We start from the raw sequence: 20,595 nt of genomic DNA, 5'->3' as shown, positions 1-20,595 counted from the left end.
GGGCAAAATTTCCTTTTGGGCTGGAATACCCCATTGCCACCATTTATGAGAAACCCGAAGCAGCAGTCAAAGCCGAACCACAACACCTAACCCACAGACACCAGAAGACTGAAGCTACTCAGCCTAAAGTGAAGCCATTCCACTTCTCCCATGCCCCCATTTCTGAGCAGACCTACAGAGCAAAGCAGGCGTATGCGGATGTTTCTGCTAACAGCCCTTTTCCTTCCTTTGTCATCTTCAACCTCTAAGTTAAAGGAAGCGCTTGGCAGGGGTAGGAGATGGTATCCTCATTTTAGCACCACCAATTCAGGTCAGCCTTTCATTTGGTCACCTCATGGCACTTCCCCAAGTCTTATTTCAAAGCAAGCTCTCCAAGGTAATTTATATAGTTTATATGCTTTATTTTATTCCACATAAATCATGGAACAAAGTCCATAGGGAACAGGCACTCTATACTTATCATAATATGTAACTTAGTTCCCCAGAGACTGAGTATGTACAGAACAGCTAATAAATAGTTCAAAAAAAAAAGGGGGGAGGTCATTAAATCTTGTTTTATATCTTCTTGTTTCCATCAAAGTATGCAGGAGTGGAAATTCTCTTTCTAAGACAGGCTCCTACTTTTCAGCCAACTGGGAATAGAGCCAGCTGAAAAGAGAGAACCCCACATACAGCCCTGACAGCTGTGCACAAAATTCACGAGCTCGAGAGACAGACTGCTGCAGGACAGGTGTCCGAATCTAAGTTTAGCTTGAAAGATTAAAACAGCATATACAAAGAATGTATTTATTCTAATCCTCTTGTGCTAGAAACTACACATACATCACTGATGTGCACATCCTGGAAGCATGTGAGTTATGTCTTTCTTCTGCAAGGTTTCATCCCATTGTGTCCAGGGATAAGGGAGGTTACAGCATGAAGACCAGATAAGCACAAAGACTCAGCAGGAGAGGTGGTCCTGGTGTTTGAGGAAGGGTTTCCCATGGTGAGATCCATGGCAGTAGCCTCGGCAGGATTCAGGCTGGCACAGCAGCTGTCTGCTGCCCACCCTGGAAGTGAGCAACCCCACCCAGATGTTCTCAACACAATGAGGATGTCTTATGAAAATAAGAGCTGGGAGGCAGATCAGGTGTGGTTCCTGCAAGACAAATGTGCTTGGGAATTATGTATGATCCCATGTTTAGCTACGCTAATATAAATCCAGGGTAATTCTTTTGATCTTAAAGGAGCATCGCTCCAAATTTACGTTAAATGCAAGAACATACCCACTATCCTCAAAAGCTATAAGACTCAAGCTTTCCATCTCCATAGCGTAGCTGTAGATTTGAAGGAGTTTATCTTCCCCACACTGGCATAACCGGGTGCAGAATCAATCTCCCTGTAGCAAACTGTAGCTCTAGCCAAGAAGATTTTGATGCCTCAAGCTTGTAGTCTCTAAATTAGACAGTCTGGGAAGAAAGGAGACCCAGTTTTTAGATGCTCAAGTAACAAAAGGATGAGTCACTTTATATATGCAACTGCACTGTATCACCTGATTCTAATTATCTATCAATATACCTAGAAATTATCATATGTTAATGCAAACAGAATTTGATAATCTGGGGGACATCAAAGCAATGAAGTAAACAACAAGACACCAGACAAACTTCACCTCTTTCTATTGAGAGAAGAAAGGCAATTGCTCTGCTTTGAAAGCTGCAAAATAGAACTCCCAGGATGGCAATGAAGAATTATAGAGTCTTTCCCCACATCGTACAGAACAGAATTTTGAACAACAGTTCCAGGACTTCTAGAATAATTCTCACCCCCAAAGAAACAATAACAACACAGGCTAGGGCTTTTCTTTTCCAAAAGATAGAGTCACTCTCTAACCCAAGAATTCCTCTATGCACCTACTTTCCACATGAAGAAAATTCCTCAGTTTTGTTCAGAGAATTGTGTTTCACTGTCATGACAATTTGCCAATACCAGGTTAAATCAGCAGTTTCACCAGGAGACAACATATCATTTCTAAGATCTCATGGCAAAATTGCTCTTAAGGCTAATAGAGATTACTTAGCTGGCGCCAAGCAGGACAAAATTTTAATACCTGACTGGAACCGCCATATGATTCTTGCAAGCCAAAGTAATCTCTATCCTTGCATCACCCCATCTACCAAGCAGGAGGTCACGTGATGGGTGCTCCAGACAAGGTGAGGGAGGACAGAAATAAGGAGGATGTTTAATTTATCTACAACATAATATCTCCTGTGTAGAGATGAGTCTCATCTCATGTGGCACATGAGAACTAGAACCAGAGTAGCTTCTCTGCAGTCTCCTGGGAAAACCTCTTTGGGGAACTGGCTGGACAGAGAAGGGATGTACAAGGAAGGAGGACCACATTTGCCATGGTTAGATTGACCTAAAAGCAGGTTGGAAGCACCTCCACCACCAGTGCTGCCAAGCTTAGAAGCTTGAGCATCTTAAGGTATGGATCAAAACCTCTTCTCATGGAGGATCAGCTCCCATGTAACTAAATGCAGAATGATGGTAAAGTGGGTACATTATCTATCTCACCCTCCTGCCTTCCCGGACAGTTCAGAAGTAGCTACCATGGCCCTTGTGAGACTCCAGCGCACTGGTGAAGCGCTGACCCCCCTTCCTCTGCAAGGAAGGGCCCAGGGTGCACAGACTGGGTATCTTGCCCCAGGCTTCCCCAGCACATGGCAGACTTCCAGCACCTCATGTTTTAGCAACAGGATCATCTTCTTACACCGGAAAGAGTTTGAAGGGGGAAGCAGTGGGGAACTCCATGGGCTCCACGTCAAATCCTCCTCCGAGGGTTTTCCCACAGGCAGATGGCAAACTGGCTCCCAGTTAGCAACTCATCACTAAATGAAAAACACATTCCCCTTCCTGCTCATCCGGGGCAGACCCATGTGTTGACTGTTTCGCTTTGTTAAAGGCTCCTTGGGGCTGGGCCTTTGTTTTTGCAGATTCTTGCCTTCGTGCAACGGCAGACACACACAAAGATGAAAGCACTGCCCCAGCGCTGAACTCAGGAGCATTGCTCTGGTTTCCAGCAAACCAAGTATTTGGGTTTTGCTAAGATCCCTTGGTCATCAGCAGCTCCTGTCCCCTCTCCTTGCGCTGCACTGGTGAGACATTCCCAGTCAAGACCTCATTGATGCATTCAAGGACAAGAAGTGGTTTCATCAGAGGTAAAGAGATTGCAACTTAGTGGGAAGGATTATTAGCATTTAAAAGGGAGAAAACCAGTCTCGGTGGAGAAGCTAACATCTATGTCCTAGAGGTAAGCCCTGAGAGCTGCTTCCTATTAACAGCAAATGGTTGTTTCTTCCTTCCAGGGCTGGGGACACCATTACCATCCTGCTCCACCCAGCCCATGTCAACACAGGAAACAGACCAAATCCAGTCACCGGGCTAATTCTTTACTCCTCCTACTCAGCAGGATATTACAAGGCCACCAAATTAAAAGGAATGTGCATTAATTCTTTGGCTTTCAACCCTTCCCTAGCAGTGCTCTTTATAAATTTCAAAACAGTTCAATGATACACGGTTCTTTTAGTGCAGGGTTTGGAGCAATATTTAACAACTAAATTAGATACATGTGTAAAATCTACACAAGGGTGCCTAGATATTAGGTGGAATGTTGTTATACAAAGGCAGGAATAAAAACCATTTATATCACAGTAGGTAGAACTGGTATACCAATGTGCACACAGGTACCTAAGTTATAAATTAACTAAGAGCTCAGGCATTTTATGCAGCATTCTTCATGAATTCATACTATGCTCCCCATATTCCTTTAGTCCCATTTTATGCTACCCATTTTTTTTAATCCATGCAATTTAGTAGGTCTTAGCGGAAGAGGTCTCCACTTCTGCTCAAGAAGACTCTGCTGCTCAGCCTTCATGTTTGGTGGAGGACGGTTCCCATCTGTCAAGAGGGCAGCAGCAAGTGCACACACTAGGAGAAACCACCATCACTTCAGACACAGCACAGCGTGGCCCTGGCTCTATGGCCTCGCCTGTTCTCTTTGCGAGTGAGAAGGAGCTCACTGGCTAGAGGCCAGCACTCTTCAAACCATCCTGCAAATGGCCTAATCAGAGCCGTGATCTGCTCTGTATACTCAATTTGTTGAGTCACATCAATTTGTTGAGTTTCCTCTTCCATTAGAAATATATGCAAGTGCCATTTTCCAAACACATTAGCTCTCTCCAGGCAATTTTGTTGTGTAAACAGAAAGACAAGTGACTGGACATTGCGTTCAAGAAAATGATGGCACATCCTCTCTACGACTTCACCAGTTTTGATATCCTAGTTTTATATATCCCTTTTTTCATGGCACTATTTGGGGAATTATGCTCTGCGACCTCTTCCTAGGGGAAGGACTGATTTTCCTCAGCTATTCTTGAAGACCTACGCCAGTACCCAGAACACCATTGGGGTCAACCTCAGGGTTGCTGAGAGCACAACTTACCAGCAGCCCATCACAATCCTGGGGCCTCTGCTCCACTGCTGATCAGCAAGTGTTGCCACCACGAGCAGTCCTCCAGCTCTGTCCCCAATCCACCTGGTCCTAGTGCAGGCTCAGAACACAGGAACCACCCTACAAACACCCGATTTCTCTCCTGTCCTTCCTGGCTCTGTCTCTGTGCTGCCAATGAGGAAAGACAAGTTGTCCTCAAAGTTATTCCTGGGAGAGTCCAACTTACAAATAAGGAGGGTAATATAACCAACTTGGGGGAAAGCTGCCAGAAACAGAGTAGCTGAGGTTATCTTAAAGGTTAACAGGGAGTACAGCTAACTGCAGACACTATTTCTCTTGAATTTCCTGCCAATATCCTGTGTCAACCTCCCCCATCACACCCATGGGTGCAACAGCAATCTTGATTGCTGCTGTCCATCTGAGGCAGCTCATTTTGGCCAGGGCTCTACATGCTGTTTGTGAAACAAACCATTAAATACTATTATTCATGGGTCTGCTGCCTCCCAGGATGTTTTCCATGCCACCATGCACAGCTTGTTCCAAGACAAAAAGAAAATATCATCTTTCTTCCCCCTTCACAGCAAAGACTCAAGGCCATGCATGCTCCTGAGTTACAGGATCACAACCAAGCTGCCAATCATCTGGCCAAGAGGGTTATGGAAGAGTCAGGTTTACAGTAAAGTTGTACAAATTTTATAACACCACAAACACTTTAACTACCATGATGCTTAAAACTCAAGAGCATTTGGAGAACAAGGAGGGTTATTCAAGCTCTACACCACTTTGGCTGCATGTTTTCCAGGTGTATGATTTCACCACATGGAAAAACAGAGCCATTGCCAAAGTGAACTCATAAAAACCTTTGATGAGTAAAGTTTGGATAAGCACAAATCATTTGAACCGACAGTTGGTCCAATTCTCAGAGGGGTTTGGCAGACATAATATAATTCGTGGTTTCACACACAGGCCATTTCTCCCCCCCTTCTACTCCCCCCTAAGTACTCCAAATCTGCACGAATTAGGAAGATGTTGTTCTAGAAGGTGTACTGGGCCACGTTCGTGCTGGTTTTCTTTTCCCCTGAAGGGTTAGACACCACACTACTGCAACTTCAAGCCTTTTGGGGCTGTGAGTAAGCTAGCAAACAGGTTTTCCAGAGCTGTGTTTAGATAGTTGCATGATCTGCCTAATGGACAGGAGAGAAAAAAAAAAAAAAAAAAAGAGAAAGAAAAAAGCGGGAGGAAAAAAATTTAATCCTGGGTCTCTCACCACCCATTTGCTAGCAGGCAGGTAATATAAGGCAAATGCTTTAGCAGTCTCTTCCTCCGACACATTTGGACATGTTATTTCAAGATGTGTGGCGTCATTTAAGGCTGCGCCATGAGATAACACGGTATTTACATCTCTGGGCTGGGAGCAATATTGCCACAGCTTTTAGACATTATTGACATAATATTTTATTTGATAAACAATCTATCAGGAAATTGTCAAACTCGTAATGGAGGCAAAGCCGGGGACTCAGCATGTCTGTGCAGCCCAAGGGGCAGCAGAAATAACATCGAGAGCACAAACACGAGGAGGATGACACTGTTCCAGGGAGCTTATGTTAAGCCCCTGCTGCAGATGAACACGTGCGTTTAGCTTATGCAGGCTGTTCTCTGCCTGAACAGATAGATCGGAGAAACCATGGAGCCATTCCTGATTAACCTGCTGTAAGCAGGGGAAAAAAAACTAAAAAAAAAAAAAAAAACTAAAAAAAAAAAAAAAAAAAAAAAAAAGGAATTAAACTTTCTTCCCTTTATATAGAAAACCTACAATTTGCCAACAATCAGCTTCCTTTAGGGGCTCAGATGTATTTGGGCTATGAGAATCCCGTGTTTTTTCACTCAAGGAAGAGGTAGAGACTAGGCTTTTAGTTTAACTTCTACAACATGATTCATGGCTTTCCGTCAACTTGAAGCTTCTCACCTTCAAGTCATGGTGTCATCTCTCACTTGGGCGGGCAGACTGACAGCAAATCAGTAGCTGTTCTCCTGTTTCTCACTTTTTGACTTTTTCCACAGTTGAGAATAATTTACAAACTGCTCCTTGCTGTTTGTAACTCATTAACTGATCCGATCTGAAATGTGCAGACTGCCTGAGGATGAAGTGTGAGTGGGCTCAGGGGCACCTCTGTACCTGCCCAGAAACAGAGGAGAATGAAGAGGGAATGAGCTGCAACTGCAGAGAACAAATTTTGAAACCTGATTTCCACAAAAGCTCTGCTGCATTTCCTTAAAAGCTTTTCTGATTGACACTCCTGTAAATTCTGTAAACTCATGCCTGTAAATTCACTGGATGGAATAATCATGCTAGGCAAATGCATCTAAAGAGGCAAACTGAGTCACCTTTCTGTTTGCCTTTTTTCTTCTTTTAATATTTACACAGTTTGTCATAATCCTCTCCTTTCCCTACACAAATACATCAGATTTCCTCTTGCAGGAATTCCATGGATGGGAGAAGAGGTGGCCTTATGACTTCCCTTACATTTTGGAACAACCCTGCATTCTGGACAGTGATGGATCTCAAGTATGCCACTTAAAAAACATACCCTGAGTTCATCTGCATAATCCACGTGCCACAGCTGGCACAGCTGCTCATAAAGAGGCCGTCACCCTTTCCCTGGGACTTCACACCAACACTCCCTGCTGCCTTTGCTCGAGCCCCAAAGTCAGAACACGCTTCCACACTCCGTCCTTTGGGTTGTTTTCAAGCAATCAAGCTCCAGCTTGCACAAGCCTAACGATTCCCTTCAGTTTTACAAGCATATTCATGTTTGCTGTCAAACGCATGAGTTAGTTTTCTGGAGGCTATTGCAAGAGAGCAACCATTAATTACTGTAACTGCACAAAATGCCTTTTTTATTCAGAAACACATTTCAAAATGTTTTCAATGCTTATACCATCACTTTCTCAAACTAGGTAGTCACTGGTAAGCAGTTTATCTGCTCTAAATTCACAGAAGGCTGGTGGTATTTTGATTTCCCATGGAATAATATTTCCCTTGCCCTTCCCTTTCCCTTCTGTGTGAACCAATTCTTACTTTTTTTTTCCTCCTGTGCTTTTAAGGGCTTAATAGATTTGCAGGCATAAGGAAATCTCTTTAAGGCTAGCAGAAACGTGCGTTTGCTCATTACTGACTCTTTGCAACCCCATTTATTTCAACAGAGAAACTCAGAAGCAAGGTTTCCAGTGCAAGCCCTGGGAAAGGTGCTTCCCTTCGTGTACTCATGATGGCACCATAGCCGATTCCTCTGAGGTTTGGCTTTCAAATACCTCACAACTGCAGTTTTCAATAAATCATGACATTTTTAAAATGCTACCTAATCTGGCACATGCTTTTACTGATAGTCTGACTTTTACTTGGCTATGAACTCCTTCAAAAACAAACAAAAAAAAACAGAACAACAACAAAAAAAGGAGACCTTGACCCAGCAAAAAAGAAAAAGCAGCTCAGGAAACAAAGGACTGTTTCATTTCAACCACTTTCTACATGAAATAGCAATAATGATGACTAGTTACATGTATTAGCAACAGTAATGATGACTATATATATATTTATATATAAAATAACTTTATGTATGTGTATATAATGAGCAGATAGAAGCCTTAGAACCCACAGCAAGCTGCCCTGTCCAAGGGATCTCATGCTTGCTCTCATGCAAGCTGTTTCTTTGGACATCACCGAGTTGTGTAGGTCTATCCCAGTATGGTAGATAAGGGCAGGCTTAGTTCTTCAACGATAACACACTTCAGAGAAGATTTAGTAACTACATAAAATCGTATTTCTCTCTTTTGCTATTAATCAAGCACTAGAGTGATTATTTAAACAGCTGAGACTAGATCCACCTTTTAAAAATTTCTTTCCAACAATGATCAACTATGTGATCTTTTCCTGTTGCCCTTTTGCAAGGAGAAGGCACTTGTTATGAACAAGAACAAATGAAACCCTCACCTTTCAGAAAGGTGCCTGCAGGGAAGAGAGGACCCATTAGCTCAGCACAGTAGAGGCTCAGACCCTTTTGGTTCCAAGTTTGAAGCCCAGTTACCCAACAACTGAGCCCCCATTTGGCACCGCTTAGGAGATGATGGGTGGAGATGACCCACAGTGAAAGCCAAGTGGTGGCTTTGCAAAGCCAGGTGTCCTCCATCCTCTGTTGCTATGTCCATCTCTAAATACACAGGGAGGTGTGAGGGCACCAGCAGCCACGGTACCACCATGCAGCCTGCGGACAGCCAGGCTCGTCCAAACAGCTAACTCCATCCAAACACAGCATCACTAATGCTTCCCATGGAAAATATCCCCTAAACTTGGATGGCCAATGTAATTTTACTAATTCCACGGTGGCCAATTTATTTCAATGGCATTTTTTTTTCTTGGTTTGTCCAAATTTCTCAACCCTGACCATGCACATATTGACTTGCTGGGTTTCATTTCCATTTTTCTCTTTTATTTATGAATGAAAGTATCCTTAGGCAGAAGGTGTTGTCCAGATTAGAACCAGGCAGAGTTTCTCAGCTCAAACTTTTATCCCCGACCAAAGAAAACAGGCATATTTGGGTCAAAAAATACATGCCAAATTTATGTTGAATTTGTCGCTTCAGCTGAAAAAATAAGAGTCATTGGCCTGAAAGCACTTACACATTTTCAAGCTGAAATTAATAAAGTAATTTCAATTAAGGAGCAAAGATTTCAAACAGTGAAAATGAAAAGGAGCATTGTGTATCAAGTCAAACATATTTCATTCAACCAGAAATGATTCCTGTCTTTGGGCCTTCCACTAATATCGTCATCTTCTCCTCTTTTTTTAACATTTTTCCTCTCAGCTCGTCAGAGGAGACGGTTCAGCTTGCTTCATTTCCTGCAACATTTCAGCTCCTTTCTGCCTGTTCCAGAGTGGTTTGTGCTTACCAGTATCCAGACAATTGGTATTTACAAACCCAAAGGAGCCTGGAACTCTCTGGATAGATAAAGGGAGAAGAAAAAAAAAAAAAATAGTTCCCCCTTAACCACTGTCACCAATGGGTCAGAAGATATTTAAAATACATATTGATGGATCTGATGGAGTTTAATGGTATGTGATGACAGATACAGAGATCCTCCAGCAGAACGTCACAAAAATTATAGTGAGCACTCTGCATGGAGATCTGGAAAGAGGGATCCCTTTACTGATTCTTCAAGTAGGTAGTCAACTAATTACTAAATTACCAACCAGATGGGTGCCAAAGCACTCAGGAGGGCTTGTTGAATCAAAGAGGGGCATTTAACACATACCCCATAGATACCAGCCATGGGTTAGATGGTGCCCATGCCTGTGCTTCCACTTAGATTTCACATGTAGCTGAAGAGGCCTAGCTCTCTGCTGTGACTCTCCGTGTCTCTTGTGACATGGTGGGACGCAATACAGATCCATTGGCCATTTCAGCAATACCCAGGAACTCTTCTGAGCTTTGCTCTTTTAGCAGGAAGGGCCTCTGGCCCACAAGATTTGTGGGCCTGTTGGAGACTTCCTCTAAAACATCCACAAAGAGTGTGCAACCCAGCAGCTATGATCAAGCTCGCTGTGGTGCCATTGGTCTCCATTGGTCTTGGTTGGAGACCAAGAGGAATAGACTTAGAGAAATATTTGTATATCCAAAGTTTGAGACAGTTTCTCACAAACCTTTGGTCAGCATGGCCCTAATGATAACTTCTCAAGATCTCTTCATAAGGGAGATAAGATTGAGAGAAATATAAAAAAATATGTGGGACTCCATTCTTACACATCTTCCCATCATGATCAGGGCCAACTTACAGCCCATCATCTTACAGCCCTCAATGCTGTGCAAAGCTGCGTTCCACCATGGCTTGCTGGCTTATCAGAAACCACGTCTGAACGTGAAACAAAACCTCACAATTTCACCAAGACAAGGCTTACCTGGCAAGCTTTGTCCAGTTAAACTGAACAATACTATAGATTACAGTATTCGGCCTTTCTTGGATACCACACCCTGGAAGAATGAAGAGAAATCACATGCAGCAGTGACAGACTTGGACAGTGGAAACCAGACAATAATTTCTATGATGTGAACACTGCAAGTCAGAGTTTAACTCGCCCTACATCACATCACCAACACAAGTTTGCCACCACCCCAAAATTCTTGCTCTCTCATTCAAGTGCTTGAATTACACAGTAAAGTGCTGGTTCCTCACGTGGAACCAGAGAAAGCTCTCGTAAAATTACTCTTGACCCAAGGGCATAGACATAAGGTGATAATTCTCTGGGTTGACGCAGAAGTTGAAGGTTTGTGTGTGTGAAGTGAAATTTGCTTCATCATAAGTCATAGATCAAACTCAGATCATCCTCAAGCAGGTCTACAGGGACCTGATGAAAACAGTAGAACTGCTGAAGACAATGAATATTAATATCTCTGGAAGCAGCAGAATTTTACGCAATGTCTGACTTGCAGAGAGGTCTTATGGAACATGGACAGAGACAGCAGAAGTACCATGGAAAACTAGCAGATGATTTCTGATCGATATGATACACTATTCAGAACCACACAGGTGGATAATAACCCTACCAGCGGACAAAAGAAATTATATCCAGCCATACCTCATCCTTCTTGCTGGAGACCCTCCTGTAGCAAAGATCAGCTGACTGAACAGAGCAGTCCAAGCACCAGTGATGCAGGGAGAAACCAATCTGTCTCAAGGGTTCCTGCTATACTGTTGACCCAGAACAAAACTAATTAACTCATTTCCTCTTAAACTGTTCTCAAACACTCTTTGACCAAGTTGCTCCACACTGGTGGATACCAAAGCAGATTAATCAATCTGGTAAGCATTGTTTTACTACAAATTACACCAAAACTGCCTAGGTAGCTGAAGGTCACCTTCCTCCAAGACAAGAGGCCCAATTCAGGATTCAAGAGTAGCTCTCCTTTAAAATCAGCATAGTGCTGTAAGTCCAAAAAGCAGCATAACAGAAAAAGTAAACTTATTTTTCACACACAGGTCAGGCTGATTTTGCTAGCTGTCCCCTGCTGAGGGTGACAGGGCCAGAAGGTGCCCAATGAGCCTGTAACAGCCTTGGCTCCAGCTCCGATGTGGGCAGGAAGAGGAGAACACCTGTGATTCCCCACTGGTGACAACAGCCCAGACGCACAGCTCAGCAAGACGCTTAAGCAGATAAAAAGCTAAATGCTGAAGAGAGGTTTTTGTCCCAAAACTTCCTGTGGGTTACATCTGCACCTCAGTTTCTCTACCTGTAAAATAATAATTACCCAACACACCAGTTCTTGTAGGACTTAATTAGCACTTGTCAACCTCTTAGGGATCCGCAAGGGAAGAAGTATGCGCCACAAAGCACTAATTAATGGCAGAATCCTTTGTAACAAAGTATGAGATTCTGTTGTTGTCAAATCTAATAGAGTCATGAAAAAACAGGACTGGAAGGAAAATCAAGTAGTAACCTAGGCTGTTCCCTTGCCCCGAGGCATGATCAAGTATATCTAAACCATTCTTGATAGATGAATACTCCTAGACCTTAGGATGCTCAGGCTGAGGATTAAAATAGATAAAGATGGGCTCATACTACATGCACTTTTCACTCTTTGCCCTGCTGAATTAAGATAAATTCTCCTTCACACGTGGCCTCACAGGGAGACTTGCTTAAGCGTTCTCTGCACTGACCTGAAAGCAGCTTTACTCCACTTGCGCTGAAAATACATTGCTAGCTCTTTCCCCATGTTAACATACAATTCCCAAATCTCAAAAACTGAACGCAGGAGACACGCAAAATGGGAAGGGGCAGGAGGGGAAGGGGAATAAAAAATAAATAATAAAAATAAAGCCCCCAACTCCGGATGGGGAGCAGAGCACAGCAGCGCTAAAGGATCTGCTCTTGGTTATTGGGGCAGGGGAAAGGGGCTTTGGTGAGAAGCAGCAGCTCCGCACAGCTCGCCAAGCCTCACACACACAGCTGACCTGCAGGACTTCGCTTCCACAACACCCTCAAATCATTTTTATTACTTTCTTCCCACTTCTTCTCTCCCTCCTTCCTAAACCCCAGGGTCCATCTGAAGTACAGTTTGGCCTAACGCATAATTCAGATGTAGCTACTGAAGCATCACAGTCCTCTATAAATTTCCTTATTTTTTTCCCCTCCATATTCCCACCCCCTGCTTCATTTTTTTTTCCTGTTAACTGAAATTAGGCAAGAACATTACCTAAACAAATATTTTCAGAGTTTTTTTCTTTAATGCTCTAATTGTAAAAATGTGTCAGTTCAAGCAGCTCTTCCAAGACATACATGCAAAGTACAGTAGGAGATACCTTTTATTTGATTAGCTTCATCCAGGAAAAGCTTTTGAAATTTATACTTTCTTCATCAAGCCAGTGGATAAAAGCTAAGCCAGGCAACCGATACAGCACTTCAGAAGTTTATTAAATTAACCAATTAAGCGGCGGCAGAATGCAACACGCCGAGGCCAAGGCAAACAGGAGGAGGTGGATTGCACTCCTGGGGCTGTGCTATCGTTGGAGGCAATCGCACAGTGTCAGCGGTTCCGACACGAAGCTGCTTCTGCACTATTGCAGGAGGTGTGCAAAAGAGGGGGTGGAAAAAAGCTTAAACCACTGAATTCAGTCATTCTAAGGGATTCCCAAACATGCCCAGGCAAACGGAAGAGCAGGGAAACTCAAAGCAGTTTTCACCGATTTTGTTGCTCACTTTAGAAAGCAGGTTGGACCTGGGGAAACAGGGCAGCACATTGCACAGGAGATGGATTTGAGAGCAATTCTCAGGAACTCCGCTGTGCCCAGCATAACAAAGCCCTTGGTGGCTTGAAAAATGCCACCAGAACAGACACACCTGATCAAGGAGGGTGCATTTGGGTGAGCTTAGAGGCACTGGGCTTCCCGCTCAGCAGTCTCAGCAGCCCTGCACAGCAGCCTCTTGCAAATGGAAAAATCATGCCAAAATGTTCAATTCACACACCCTGACTCAAATCACAGAAACATCAACAACATGAGATTTGTCATGTCTTAAACACTTAGTTTTCACAACAGGAAAACATTGAGCATCAACCCAGCTCCCCAGAAGCTTTGGGTGCTTGTCATGACATTCAGATCCAAGTTTTAGAGGTTGCTCCTTCCCTGTCCAATCTGCTTTTGGTAATCTGAGATTCCCCATTTCACCTTCCAGTCTGCAGCACATGCAAACCTTCTTGTTCCATGCAGAACAACCCACCAAGATGGGGGCAAAAACAAAGACCAATCATGGAAACACTGACACAACACTTACTGTTACAGCATGATCAGCAACAACTATAATTCTCCTACAGAAAGTTACACCCACGCTGCTTTCTTTGGCCCACATACCCTGTATATTGCCTTGGTCTAACTGGTTAATTTAATAAGGTGCAGAAATATTTAGTCGCCTGGCTCGAAGAGTTGGATGCAGTTTTAAAATGGGCAGCCTGGTCGGTGACCACCAGCTGGCGCAGGGCTGGCACTGCCGTGTCCCGCTCCGGTCTGCGCCGGTGGCTCTGGTTCCTTCTGGGAAGCAGACAAATCCAGTCCTGCTCCGAGTGGGCAAATAGCTCCACAAACAGAGGTTAAATTGAATTAGCTGGATCCACTCAGCTTTCCCAGGCTGCGACAGAGTTTGAGAGGCTGGGGAACACCAGGAAGGCACAAGAGCATTTCAGCAGATCCAGGATGCCAGAGCTGGCCCAGGAGACCCTCTTGTCTTTGGCCATGATCTGCTGCATGACCTTGAATAAGTCACTTGGTGTTTCTACCCTTTTTCTCCTTTGATTATTAAGTTTTCCAAGCAATTGCATCATCCTGTTTGCACAAAATATGCATTTGCATAATGTCTAGCACAACAGGGCCCTGATCACAGCTGGGCCTTCTAAACACGAAAGATATAAAGAAAAATATTAGCAAGCTCAACATGCTTGAAGGCCTATTATGTGTCTTTTGTAACCAGCGTTTCTTCATTAAAAAGTTTCTGCTATGTAGTTTCACCAAAGAACAGCACAGAAATAATGGGGAAGGTCCTGATATTCCAGCCGCCTGGAACAAACCCCGCAGAACCAGCCATTCCTCCTCTGCACGCTCCGGCAGAGGTTGGATGCTCTCTGCTGGTTCTCAGCACCTTGAATTTTATGCAACTTTGGAATTTTTGAATTAATATTCAAGGGTCTCTCCTTAAACAAAGGAGAAAGGAGGTTGGAAGGTGTAAAATGCTCCTTCCCTTTAATGAGCTGCAGTTGCTAGCTGGGGCAAGGCTGGGGATGATGTCAGCTTGCTGGTGCTTTAACACAACAGGGCTCTTTCCCCCACAGCATTTCTCTAACTAAGCAGAACTCAAAGATTTCCTTCTCCAGCAAACACCTGAGCTGAAGTGACTCACCCCCTGCGTCAGCAACTGGCCCACATCTCTCAGCCCTCGAGCCAGACCTACATACATTACTGAAATACGGAGAGTAAATTTTCCTTCTGTGGCTTCTAAAAAGGCCTGCCCATGTATATTTTGCAGAAAAAGTAGCCATCCCCCCTTTTGCTTTAGTGCAGAAGAGGGGATGATCCCTGGGGAAAAGGATATTTGTAGGACTGGCTACAAAGCAAAGTCATTTTTTCAAGCTCATGGAACATTATAATGCATCCATCTCTAATCAAATCACTTTTCATTTCTTCAGCCTGACTTCCTTCAAAAAAATAACGCATACACAATCATGGTGTGCATGAGCACGCATCCCTAATCACTTTTGAATGAATTAGCTGCTTTCAGATGGATTTGAGAGACAGGAGTTTCCAAGCTGCCACGTTGCTCTCTGTGTTGCAGAAACAGGCAGGTTGGGTAGAAGAGAGCTCCCAGGCCCAGGAGAACTGGACTCACCTAGCACGGGGCACCAGGAAAGGGCATTGCAAAGCCCACACAGCCAAGGGATACGCATCCTCAGCACTTCTTTAAAAGGACATAGTAACCAAAGGCACCAGTCAAGAAATGAACCACCTTCAAGACATTGCACTCAGAGCAAGACAGGACAGTCAAGAACATTCAAGGAAGCCTACAAGCAAAAGTACTATTAATTTTAACTAAATCCTGGGCTGGACACTCCTCTTACATCCATGTAATCATTTATTTTAAAAATGACTTCTGACATCCCCATGGTAAGCCCCAGATCATACAAATCCCCTCTTTATTGCCTGCACAGTGCCATTGGAAATCAATGGGATTACTCAGAGCAGTCAAGCACGTGTGAAAGTGTGGGCAAGATTGAGGCCTAAGGCCTGGCCTAGGCACCACCTTTGTACTTGAAGGACTGGTTCACTTAAAGGTTTGTTTGGGGTTTTATTTTTAAAGAAAACAACATAATAATTCAAGCCATGCAACTGCTTTAAAGTGGATATGTTTTTATTACTATAAGAGGAACCTGCAGCAGCAGAGCCGTTGTCAGTGCAGCTGCTCCAGCTCTGCTCGTGCTTTGGCCGTTCTCTCCACGTGGTTGAAAACCCCAAGTTTTGCACTTGGAGAGGCTCAGCAAGGAGACACAAGCCCATCCTTCCTACTGAAAGCTACCCAGGTAACTCAGCCACAGGAGGCACACGATAGAGCAGGCAGCACATTCTAGAACATTTGTTCTGGAGCTTTCTACAAAGCGGGATTTTGTTTTCCCCTCCCCATGATTTCCATCTCCTCCTTTTTCCCAGCCCTAGAGCCCCACAAAAGAAAAAATAATCTTGAGAATTCAGGATTTCACATGTGCAGAAATAAGGATGATGGAAAAGGCCAAGATTGTTTCACAAGGAGACAAAAGGGAACCTCTGCTCTAAGGAAAAAACACCTCAAACATCAGGAGACGCTGCTAGGAGGGGCAGGGAGTGCAGGGAACAGACATGTCTGGATTGCTAAGAGGTTAAAAAATTGTCACACTTTCAAAGAAAAAGAAAAAGACAAAAGGCATTAAGAGTAAACAGGAAATTTCGGAAATCTATTTCACTCAAAGCAGCAAACATCTGGAATAAATTGTCAACAACTTAGGACCATCAAAGCAATGTATTAATGAGGTTAAGAGGCAGCTAGACTGGAGGAGGAGATGGCAGAACACACTGGCAAAGGAGAGGTGGAGCCCAGATAAACTTAGAGGCAACAGGCTCTGGAGCCTAAAGGGCTGTTTTTTCCTCCCTGCCCAATGATCCCTTATCTTCTCCTTGCTCCAGGGTTAAAATAACTTCTACTGATTTTTGTTTGTTTATGGAAAGCAAGTCGAGTCTCCAAAGTTCCAACTTTAACTCGGGAAAGCACAAGAAAACACATGCTACCCTTTCTGCCAAGTAGAAGCCTTGTTTCTCCCTTTCACCCTCTAATTTAAGAGGGATTTAAGAATTCTCCTGATTTTTATTGCAGAAGTGTTTCCCAGATAATAATAATAAAAAAACCTTTTCCCTCTAATCAAAAGGATTTAATAAATATCCCTGCAGATTCAAGATTTTTTTAAAAAAAAACAGACTCATTTGTTTTGAACTAATTCAAAACAGGCTGAAGAACACCTTTCAGGATGTCAAAAACAGTAGGCAGAAATGAATAAAGAGTGTAAGAAAGAAACAGTTAGCATGACTTATCCCTTAATATCCAGATCCCTCTCTAGAGGGGATAATCAGAAAGTTATGTTGGCTCCTGGTCAAAAGGAGAGAACAGTATCCCATCTCTGCCTGGGCTGTTATTAACTGTATTGGTTACATTCATGGTCCTTGAATTCCCAAGTTCATCCTTTAAAGGATGTTATTTTCCACCTCCCATCATTGAGCAATGGAACATTCATAAAACAGTAGAAGGAAGCAAAAGGAGAAAATAAAGCCTCCAAGCCCTCCCCCTCTGACACTTCATTCAACAAAACTGAGGATTCAGCACAGCATCAATCCAGAAAGGGCAGTATGCACACACACACACGCACCAGGAGGGAGAGAGGATAACAAAACATGCACTTACCTGTCTGCTGCTCCAACCAACAAGAGCAAACCTCAGCCAGCCCAACAGAAGGGGGGCTGTTTCAAAATTACAGCTTCACAAGGTAGGCAGTAAAGTAAAGATGCTTTTAACAGACGGTTGATTAGACATTTGAGAGTCCACCCAGGGCTCCATGGCTCGTCGAACAACACAGGACCAGCTGTGCTGCTCGTTAGCAGCAGAGCACCAAGCTCCAACGAGCTGGGGCCTGATTGACAACACCTGCAGGAGCTCCCATTCCTTGGGGACAAGGAATGGGCTCCATGGATTCTCCATCAGCCGGTCCCAGAGGGAGGGCTGGTGGGCACTTGGCCCCCATGAGCCTCCTGCCTGTCCCATGGACCAGGGACACCCTGGACAACACCAGGACCCTGTTTCTCATTGCACCACTTGTGTTGAATGCCACAGAGACCCATAATAATTCAACTGCCCGAAGCCTCCATTTTCTATCTTTTGGACCCAGGAGAAACCTGGGACACCAGGGCTTTTAAGGCACCCAAGATTCTCTCTTTTCCACCAAAATGTAACTAGAGGCAGCTGTGCACACAGGGGTGCTGATGGGGAATCCTGACAGGGTTCAGCTGTGACAGCATCTTGACCAGCACCTCCACTTTGTGCCATGCCACTTCATATTTAGAGTAGGCTTCTTCGTTACATATCAGATAATTATCTCACATCTGTGTTATATTTCCTTCAAACTTGTAATATTCCTGCTACAAGGGGAAGTAGGCTGTGGAGAAGAAAATATAGTTATAAAGAGCTGCATAAGATGGACACTTACTTGCATATTAACTCAACAGCCTGATCTTCTAGGTCTTTTTGATAACAGTTCTCAAGCTACCTGAAAACATTAACAAACACGATAAAGGTCAAGTGAAAAGGTAGTTATTACTTCAGTTTTCCACCTCATTTTGCCCCATGTTGCAAGATCTGGCTGTGGTTGGTCAAAGAAGAGCACACTGCTGGCTCATGGTCAACTTCTCCACCACTTCTTTTTCTTCAAAGCTGCTTTCTATCTAGTCAGCTAGTGCCAGGGCATGAGGTTATTCCTCTCCAAGTGCAGGATTTTGCATTTCTTTTGGTTGAACTCTATGAGGCTCCTCCCTGCCCATTTCTCCAGTCTGGCAACGTTCTTCTGAATGGCAGCACAACCATCTGGTCTATCAATCACTGCAGCCAATTTTGTATTGTCTGCAAGCTTGCTGAGCGTGTTCTCCATCCCACCAGCCAGATCATCAACAGAAATGTTAAACAGTATTGGTATTGTATTTTCACAGAGAAAACTCACACTTCAGGCAATCTGCACCTTTTTAACGTCAGTGGAAATTCAAGATGTGTCCTCAGATAACTCGTGCTGGCACATTACTGATGGAGCAGAAGCAGAGGGGAATCAGAGCTATGAATGGCTCAGGGGCAGGAAGAGCAGGCTATGGAAGATCAGAAGCAAGAAAGAGGTCTGGAATAAACTTTTTCCCACATTGCCTAGACACATACATAATCCTCCCTGCTGCTGAAGCACAGGAGGTTTTCTGGTTTGTTTGTTTTTTTACAGATAACCCCTGTTAATTATTCCATCCTGGCTGGTGCTGGAATTTTGTGTCCACGTTGGGATGTCATATTTTAAGAAAAATACACAAATTTAAGGTACTATAATGAGAAAATAAGAAATCTAAATGTAGAAAAACTCATTTTGAGTAGAAGTTAGAAGAAAAAAAAAAGTGTTAAAAACAAACATAAGCAGTCTTCCTCTGTGCTAGTGTTTATTACAAATAGGATTGTTACAAATAGAAAGGATGAAACTGGCTCAATTTGCAGACAAAGAGATTTCAGGGAGATAGCAGAGGGGAAAAAATGCATAAGCACAAGGCCAGAACTTGAATAAGGTTTCTTAGGCTATCGAGAAACAGCAGACAGATCAGGAAACATTTTTAGCAGAGATCCTGCCTCTAACCATGACAGACAGGGCAACTCATGAGGACCCTTCTCTCTCTGCCTTTCCTGACAGTGTATTCAAAGGCTACTGTAGCCATTTGCAAGGCTTCAGAAAGGTTTACAGGATTCAGCTCTTAAGTGTTAGTGAAGTTAGTAAAGAGCAGTATCAAATCTACAGTGTTCCTTTGTGCCCTCCTCCCCCCATTCAAATAGTAATTGTTTGCAAAAGGATGGACTCTGAAGGGGAATTGCCAGGGTTCATGCAAGTTCAGCTCCCATCTGATGATGCTCTGGTGGGAATCTGTTTTTGTGGAAATAACCTCAAATCTTTGTCCTCTTTAGTTATTGGAATCTAAATCCAAACCTCCTAAGTGTAGCTGATGGCTTCATGTCCCCAAATGAAAATGAGAGTCAAGTGCCTTGCTTCAAAACTGCACTGCTCCCTAACACAGCACGCGTCTCAACACAGCGTAGCCTGCACTGAGGTGGTCTTCGCCAGCTCCACGTTCCTGTCCCATCCATTGCTGCCAGGGAGCACCAACTCCAGCAGACTGTTCCCTTAGGGGACAGGAGGTGACACAGCCAGCAGGGCAGCAGCCTTGCCAGCCTGGGGAGCATCCCACAGTATTAGCATGGGGCAAGCAGGCCAGAGCCTGCAATAGTAGCCAACTTCAACCACAAGGCCAGGCCATCAGGCAACTTTGAGGACGCAGGTCTGAGGTCAAGGTGGGAAGTCAATCTGCCCAGTCACAGCAACCAGGGTCAGACACAGTTCAGCAATTGGCAGGCAGGTCCACAGAGATCAAGCTAGGAAGTCATCCCCAAGTCAGAGGCCATGGCCAGGCAAAACTGTGCAAAGAGCTGTGCAAAACTCATCCCTTCAGCCTGTCCCATATCTGTAAAACAATGATCATGACCATCCAGTGAAAGAACTAGGTGCTTTTGTTACTTTATGGAACTTCCCTACATATAATAATAAAGATATCTCTGAAGAGGGAAAAACAACATTACAGGTTTCTAACAGAGCTTCGGTAATTCTGTTATAACAAAATGGGAACATTTCACTATTTCTGTTCCATTGCACCAAAGCCAATGAGTCGAGTGACTTCTGAAGCTGACCACATCACTAAGATG

This window comes from Tinamus guttatus, unplaced genomic scaffold (genome assembly GCF_059628265.1).
Source record: "Tinamus guttatus ecotype Peru unplaced genomic scaffold, ASM5962826v1 Tinamus_guttatus_pri_ptg000356l, whole genome shotgun sequence".
Classification (NCBI taxonomy): Eukaryota; Metazoa; Chordata; class Aves; order Tinamiformes; family Tinamidae; genus Tinamus; species Tinamus guttatus.
This window is presented reverse-complemented; position numbering follows the sequence as displayed.